This window comes from Urocitellus parryii, chromosome 12 (assembly GCF_045843805.1).
Source record: "Urocitellus parryii isolate mUroPar1 chromosome 12, mUroPar1.hap1, whole genome shotgun sequence".
Taxonomy (NCBI): domain Eukaryota; kingdom Metazoa; phylum Chordata; class Mammalia; order Rodentia; family Sciuridae; genus Urocitellus; species Urocitellus parryii.
The window spans coordinates 80,965,698-80,974,589 of record NC_135542.1 but is presented as its reverse complement, the minus strand read 5'-3'; positions in this window follow the sequence as shown (position 1 = coordinate 80,974,589).

Here is an 8,892-nt window from a genome sequence, read left to right as displayed (position 1 = left end):
GAGCACTTGCCTACCATGCGTGAGGCAACGGGTTCGATCCTCAGCACCACAAAGAGGTAGAATAAGGATATTGTGTCCACCTATAACTAAAAAATAAATATTAAAAAATGAGACTTTTAGAAATCAGAAAGCAAATGGTGGGAGATAATTAATTTAGAAGAACAGATGAAATCACATCTAAGAGTGATTTTAACAACTAAGACCACATCAGGTACCATTCTTTACAGCCATGTACAATATGTAGAAACTTGGCAAATGAAAAAATAAAAACAGGGCAATTTCAATGCAAGGAAAACCAGAATGCTTTATAATAAATGAACAAGAGAAGGACGAAACAGTATTTACATGATCACAATGAAACACTTTTACTAACTTGAAAGTTGAAATAGTGTATTAGGAAGATGAGGTAAGAGGATGTGGGGTGGTAGTCAAGGTCTTCCTGTAGGGGAGTGTGTTGACTGATAATATCTAAAATTGATAAATCAAGAAATTTAGCAGAATAAGGATATTATTTAGAATAAGGTAAATACTAAAGAATGGGTAAAAAGAAACAAACAAAAAAAATTTAAAAAGTTGGGGATCTAGATCAGTGGTAGAGTGCTTGCCAAGCACATACTGGGCTCTTGCTTTAATACTCAGTACTGAAAAAAAAAAGTATGATGTTATGGTTTAGATATGTTTTAGGTGTTCTCCAAAAGCTCATGTGTGAGACATATATAAGAAAGTTTAAAGGCAAAATGATTGGGTTATGAAAGCCTTAGTCTAAACAGTGCATTAGTCCTCTAGTAGTGATTAACTGGGTGGTAACTGTAGGCAGGTAGGATGTGGCTGGAAGAGGTATGTCATGGGGGATGAGCCTTTGGGGTACATATTTTGTTCTTGGTGAGTGGAAATTTCTCTTTGCTTCCTGGTGCCACATCCCCAGCTGCTTTCCTCTGCCACACTCTTCTGCCATGAGTGTTCTGCCTCACTTTAGGCCCTGAGGAATGGAGTCAGTTATCTGTGGACTAAGAACTCTAAATGGTGAGTGCCAAATAAACATTTCCTCTGTGACATTGTTCTTATCAGTTCCTTTGTTCACAAAATAAAAAAAAAAAATTAGTACTAGGAGTGGGGCTGTTGCTGTGACTAACCTAACCATGTGGTTTAGAAGCTTTGTGGAATTTGTGGAAGGAATTTTGGAAAGTTTAATGATGCACTAGAAAAGCACTAGAATGTTATAAGTAAAATTTAATGGTGGAGTTCAGAAGATAAGAATGCTAATAGGACTATGGACAGTAAAGACTGGGCTTATGAGGTTTCAGAGGATAAGGAGGGCTCTATTGGAAATTGCACTAGAGGTCATTCATATTATGTTCTGGCTAATTAGTTGTCTATACTTTCCTATTGCCTGAGACTTTCTGTGAAGCCAAATTTAAAGACTTTCTGTGAAGCCAAATTCTGTAGATGCCTTAATCTGGCAGAGGAAATTTCAAGGCAGCACAACATTCAGATGGTGGCATGGATATTGCTGGCAACTTTTATCTAAATTTATTGTGATTGTTAGAGGCAGAAAGCAGAGCAGAAAGATTTGAGCTGGGCATGGTGGTGTATATCTGTAATCCCAGTAGCTCTGGAGGCTGAGGCAGGAGGATTGCGAGTTCAAAGTTAGTCTCAGCAACTTAAGGAGACTTTCTAAATAAAATATTAAAAAAAACCCGCCAGGGATGTGGCTTAGTGGATAAGAGTCCTGGTACCAAAACAAACAAAACCTTGCAGTTTGGCCAGAAAACTGTAACACTGGGGCTAAGGAAGTTGTGGTTGTTAAGACATAATAGCCACTAAAGAAACATTAGATACTTTACCAAGAAACAATAGGAAAAATGGTCTTAAGATATCTCAGGAGGGGCTGGGGATGTGGCTCAAGCGGTAGCGCGCTCACCTGGCATGAGTGCGGCCTGGGTTCTATCCTCAGCACCACATACAAAGATATTGTGTCTACCACGCGGCCTGCGCAGTGGTTTCATTAATGAGGTTCTAGGCATAAAGTTAGTTAGACGAGATCGAAATAAAAACACAAGACTCAATTACCTTAATTCTATTGCTAGGTCCAAGACGGCTCCCCTCTCTGGTTCGCTCCTCTAGCCGCCCAGCAGGGCAGCAAGGATTACTCAGGGCTAGCAGGAGAGAGCGAGCGAGCACGCCGGGGAGTAGCCTTTTATTAGGGAACCAGAGATTCAGGGGAGAATTCCATCCAATGAAGGTTGAGGGGGGGCTGCACTCCAAGGTCAGGGTCAGCGATTGGGTCCCCGGGGTCAGTGGTCAGGCACACCCCCACACGGATGGGCTCTCTCATCAGGAGAGGGCCGGGAAAAACTTCGACTTATGCCAAAGTGCCTCAGACCCTCAACGGGAGGCACCCGATCACGTGTGAGAATGGCTTCCCACAATTGTGTCCGCCAAAAACTAAAAAAATATTAAAATTCTCTCTTTCTCTTTAAAAAAAAAAAGATATCTCAGGAATTGGCAGGCTCAAGCTTGTAACACTACAAACTCCTTTGAGAAGAGATCAGGGAAGCACCTGGCTTGCAAAGGAGGACCTAGGAATTGGTTCACTATGTTTAGCCACCTAGGTACTTAGAAACTGTTGCAGTCATGGTTCCTTGGGGCTTGCTACTGCTGGAGATGGTGGCAGACCTTGGAGTCAACCACATTCTGCAGGACTGCAGGATGCTGGAGTTAGGGAGTCATAGAGGTTCCCACCAAGATTTCAAAGGAAGACCTTAGAGGCCAGGCCAAGTGCAGCAGGGTACTAGTCCCTGCAGGCTGCCCTAAGAGGGTGATGCATGAATATATGAGAAGCCAAAGTTGCAACGGAGACTCCTGAGATTAAGAGAGGCCAATACTATGGAACATCTGCCGAGGAAGGCTGTAGGAATTCAGCAGAAATAAGCCAACAGAGAGGCCATGTGGGCTGCAACAAGCAAGATCATAAGAGCTATACAAGTCCTTTGGAGAGAATATCACGATGCCATGTGCCCTAGATGTTGAATGTGGAAATAAAGGACTTGTTCTACACAGCTCGATTTTGGTCTTATTTTGGTCCCATCCCTTCTTTCTGTGCTCCTGTTTCTCCCTTGTGGAATGATAATATTTAGTCTGTATCTTTAAATATTGAAAATATGTAACTTGCTTCTTATTTTTACAGTAGGTAACACTAAGAATTTGCCTTGAGTCTCAGAGGAGACATTGGACTTGTATTGCTGAGACTATAGGGACACTTGAAAATGTATATTATGGGGGCCAGATGTATTTTGCATTATGAGATGGGCATGAGCTTTGGGGGCCAGGGGCAGAAATGTTATGGTTTAGATGAGGTGTCTCCCAAAAGCTCATGTGTGAGACAACGCAAGAAAGTTTAGAGGTCAATTCATTAGGTTAAGAGAGTTTTGACCTCATCATTACATTATTCCCCTAATAGGGATTAACTGGGTAGTAACTGTTGGGAGTTAAGTGTGGCTGGAGGAGATGCATCATGGGGATGAGCCTTTGGGGTATATATTTTGTTCTTGGTAAGTGGAGCGCTCTCTGCTTCCTGGCGCCATGTCCCCAGCTGCTTTCCTCTGCCTCACATTTCTGCCATGATGTTCTGCCTTACCTTAGGCCCTGAGAATGGAGTCAGACATTTATATACTGAGATCTTTGAAACCACGAGCCCCAAATAAACTTTTCCTTTGCAATATTGTGCTTGTCAGGTCTTTTTGGTCATAGCAGGGAAAAAGCTGACTAAAACATATGATTAGGAGGTTGGGGTTGTGGCTCAGTGGTATAGCACTTGCCTAGCATGTGTGAGGCACTGGGTTTGATCCTCAGCACCACATATAAATTCATAAACGTCCATCAACAACTAATAAAATATTAAAAATATGATTAATGCAAAAGTATATGAAGTAATAATTGATAAAATAATTGATGGGAAACTATACCAATAAGTAGAACTTTTTAACAAAAAGTTGTTAGAGACAAAAAATAAGCAATTATAAAAGGCAAATTGAAAAGCTAACAGACTCTTCAATATAACATAATTTTCTATTCCATGTTTCCTTATGGCAGTTATTTCCCTAGAATATCATTTGTGCTGCTGCTTTCTACTTCCTTCCTTCCCTTTCTGTTTCTTAGAAGAGTGAGTTGGTATATTTGGAAGAAGAAACTATAACATTAGGTTTTTCAGTCCCTCTGTACTCTCATTGGATCTCCTGACCTACACTAAAGGATATTTTTGGTCTGTTTTCCTAGTCATTATGTATGTTTGATGGGCCACCTCTACCCGAGGTTGCATACATGAATTCAGGGAAATATTAGCAAACCTTATAACAGCCCCTATGAACTAGATTTAACACTAACAAAGTTCACTGCCAGCAAGTCCCACCTGTCTTCTCGAAGCGTTCAACTAACTTTTCAATCTCTTAAGTGTAAGCAAGCAACAAACAATCACCATAAAAACAAGGACAGCCTCTATCATGAAAAACAAAGATTGATCACACACACACACACACACACACACACACACACACACACAGAGAGACAGAGAGAGAGAGACAGAGAGAGAGAGAGAGAGAGAGAGAGAGAGAGAGAGAGAGAGAGACAGACAGACAGACAGACAGACTTAGGAAAATGGAAACTTCAAAACAAAATAATTCAGTCATTAATATCCTCAGATTGATTCTGTTAGACTAGCAAAAGATGCTATTAAAAAAGTCTTTAAGAGGGGGAAAGATTCATATCAAGAAATTTTCAGAACTGAAGGATACAAATTTCTAAACTGAATGGACTTATTACATACTCTTCACAATGTATTGAAATATATCCATACCAAGGGACATTATAAAATTTACAAATGCTTAAAGTCAAACAAGATCCTACAAGCTTCCAGAGAGAAGGAAAAATAGAAACAAACAAAATAGGTCCCACACAAAAAAATCAAGAATTAGAATGGCTTCAGACAGATTGATTTCTCAGCTATAAGCCAGAAGACAACAAAGAAATCCATTGAAAATTTTAAAGAAAAACATGTCAACTTGGAATTCTGTACTCAAATTTCTATTCAAATTGAAAGAATTATAGACATTTCAGGCATATAGGTCTTAAACTTTTTCTGGGGAAGTGACTCAGTGGTAGAACACTTGCCTGGCATGCACGAGGCCCTGGGTTCAATCCCCAATACTGCAAAAATGTCTCAAACTTTACCTTCCATGAAAGCCTTTCTCAGGAACTTTTAGAAAATGTACTCTGTCTCCAACTAAATCAAAGAGGTAAATGTGGGTATGAAAACAAGAAAGATCAGAGAACCTCAAGAAAATGAAGTGAGAACCCAGCATAACAGTTGTGCATCAAAGAGCAACCAGTTCTTAAGTGTACAAATGATACAAAACATACTGAAAGCTATCTTCAACATGCTACCTTCTGTTGTCACATATTTTAATCTGATGATGCTTGGGTGAGCCTGGCCTAGATTTCTATCAATATTTGGTTTTCTGAACCGTGTGCTAATGAAGTCCTTCTTTCCTTCAAACATTGCTCCTTAGAGCGTTTGAGAACCCACAAGTGTTCTGCTTTGATTTACTCCTGAGAGCTGCAGAGGGCTTAAAAGTGGAAAACCCTAAGTGGCCTGCACTCCCTAACTTTGTTATAGGCAGATATCCAGTTTCAGCAGCTAGTGTATCTTTTAAAATACACTAATCATGGATAACCCTGTTTCCCAAGGTTTGCTGAGGGCCTTTCCCAGTGACTTCCACAGAAAAGGCATTAATAAATTTCTTGAGAAAATGAAGCCAGACTATGACCCAGTTCCTCTATTCAGGTTAATTTCTCTAAGGATACTTCATCAAATAGTGGCAATACTGTCTTTCCTTAATACAGCCAGGTTTCTCCATGCTACTCATTTATGTGTACTTTTTAATAAATCAAATTATTTCACTGAAGAAATTGTATAAAGAATGCAAGAATGACTCAATGTCAGAACATAAATTTCTTTCATCATTAATTACTATTACTAAAGGTAAAAAAACAGATGATCTAGACAAATGATTTAAAGTAGCAATCAAAAGGAATTTCTAATAAAATCCAACTAGCATAAAACTCATAGCAAGTATCACATTTAATACAGCAACTTTAGACTCTGAAGCAGAAATATGAAAAAAATGCTGCTACCACAGCTGTGAAATACAGACTTACAATTGAGGCATATCAATAAAAGGGAATGAAAAGAATGAAAACCAAAGAGGATGAGAAAAACTATCATTATTTGCATATAGAAAGACAACTCAAGAAAATCAATATTAGAAACTCAGTATTCATCAAAACTGTAAACATGAGATCAGTATATTATGTATAATCTACTTCTCTGCACTAGAGTAATAGGATATTATTTTGATGGTGATAACAATTAATTAGCCAAATAAATAAAACGGGATACTATGAATAAATAGAGAGATTTACATTCACGAATGGGATGATTTTATCTTGTAAATATGCCAATTCTGTCTATATTAATCTATGAATTAAACCTGACTCTAATAAAAACTTCAGCAGTTTATTTTAGGTAACTTAATAAAATGATACTAAAATTTATATGGATAATAAATATCTATTTTTAACAGAATAAGACAAAAGTTATTCACCCATTTGATAGGAAGAAATCTTACAAAGTTAATATTAAGACAATGTTGGCCTGGGAAAGGAACTGACATATACCAGTAGAATAGTTTTGTTTTTGGGAAAATTGACTGCAATTCTGTTCAGCATACTCAGAAGAGACTCACATGCTGAAAGATCCAAAACAATATAATTTTTACCAAGGATACTTAAAGCTGGAAGGATATAGCACACGAAACAAAAGCATGTAGAGAAGAGTATCTTACTACATGGGAATAAGCCTCCTATGCAGCAGGAAACACTGCCTTGTAAAAATCCTTGCAGATATGTTCCAAGTCTCTGCTATAAGGAATAAACTCAGCAGAGTTATAACTTACTTTTTAGTTGTAGATGGACACAATATATTTATTTTTATGTGGTGCTGAGGATCGAACCCAATGCCTCACACGTGCGAGGCAAGTGCTCGACCACTGAGCCACAACCCCAGCCCCTCCTTTTCTTTTTAGAGCTAAAATGTTGCTGGTAAACTGCTTATATTCCATATTTATTTTAACCCAGTAGATTTCCAAGGAAACAGTGGTATGAAAGACAATTTTTTCAGAGAGAGGGAGAGAGAAGGGGTTTTGTTAATTCCTTTCCCCCTAATGAATAGATGTAGAAAAAACTGAATTTGCATCTCATACTATAGGGAAAAATAATTACAATTAAAGACCTAAAGGTACAAGGTAAACTATAAACAGAAAAACAAGATCTAAAAAACACAAATAATTGGGGATTTCTGTTTCATGAAAGATACTAAAAAAATGAGAATTAACAAAAGAATAAGGTATTTCCATCATCTCAATCTGACAGGGAATAATACTGAGGATATATATGTATATATATAATTTTTTATATTGTAGTCAGCAAGAAGGAGAAAAACCTAATAGAAAGTGGACAAATTCTAAGTATAGGCAATGCATATAATGGAAACTCAGAATGATTAAAAAGCATAATTTACCCTGAGTAATCAGATAATGCATATTAAGAAAAAGTATTATCATACACATCAGATTAGCGAAAAATCACAGTATCAAGTGCTGCTGAAGATGTAGAGAAAATAAAGCCTTATGTCTTGCTGGTAGAAGGAAAACTGGTACAACCATTCCTAAGGATAATCCAGAAGTACTTAGTGAAATTAAATATTCATATACTCAAATATATACCATATATGTATACCAAAGAAACTACAGGGCAGGCTCATAGGAACTCATGTATAAGTCTGCAGATGTGCAAACAGATAGGAACAACTTAAGTACTTGAGTTATAACATGTAAACACAATACAATAATGTATACTAGTTAGAAGCATGTTAAATATAAGTAACATGAATAGGTTTTGAAAATCTACTATTTTATGAGTTATAGAATCAAATTTATACCATAGTTTCATTTACATAAAATTTAAAAACATAAGGATTATTATGTAGCTTTTCAAGAAAATACATCCAAAATATTGAAGATGTTTTGAAAGAAAAATGCTAAATATAGTATGGAATGAGAGCATAGAATTGTAGGCGGAGGATAAAAACTATTAAGGTAAAATAAAACAACATGTCTAGTACAGAAAGGCTAATGAAGAGTATGATAAAAAATGACTCAATTCTGAGCACCTGAGGTCCTTCAACACTTATTTTACCCAAGCAGAAACTCAATTTTAAGACTTAAGTTAGATCAAACATTATTATAGGGCATAACATAGTTCATACCCCACAGGATTCATGAGTTCCTTGACCTTAAAACAGTTAATCTTCTCTGATAAGAAAAAATTAAAAATTACATAATATGAAAGGACATTTCAAGGCAATACTGAGAAAACAAAATTTCTTGTGTTGAACAAATATACCACTGTGTTTTTCTAAGCTAGGCTATTCTGGTATTAAAAAAGTAATTTAAAATTACATTTTGGGCAAAGTTATTATCTACTTTTAGTTTTTAATTAGATGTAATTTTAGTTAAATATGTATGCATCTGAGGCTGGCTTTGAACTCACAATCCTCCTGCTTCAGCCTCCTGAACTGCTAGGATTACAGGCTTGGGCCACCGTGCCCAGCTAGAGCTTATCTTTTAAAAAGTCAATCAAGCTTAATATATTTTTATTTCTCTAGTAAAAGTTCACAGTCTATAAAAATAAAGATTTAACTGCAATTTGTTCTTTTTTCCATTAAAGAAAGCACCAAATAAGGATAGCTCTCTTCAAGTTAATGTTTAATTGCTACAC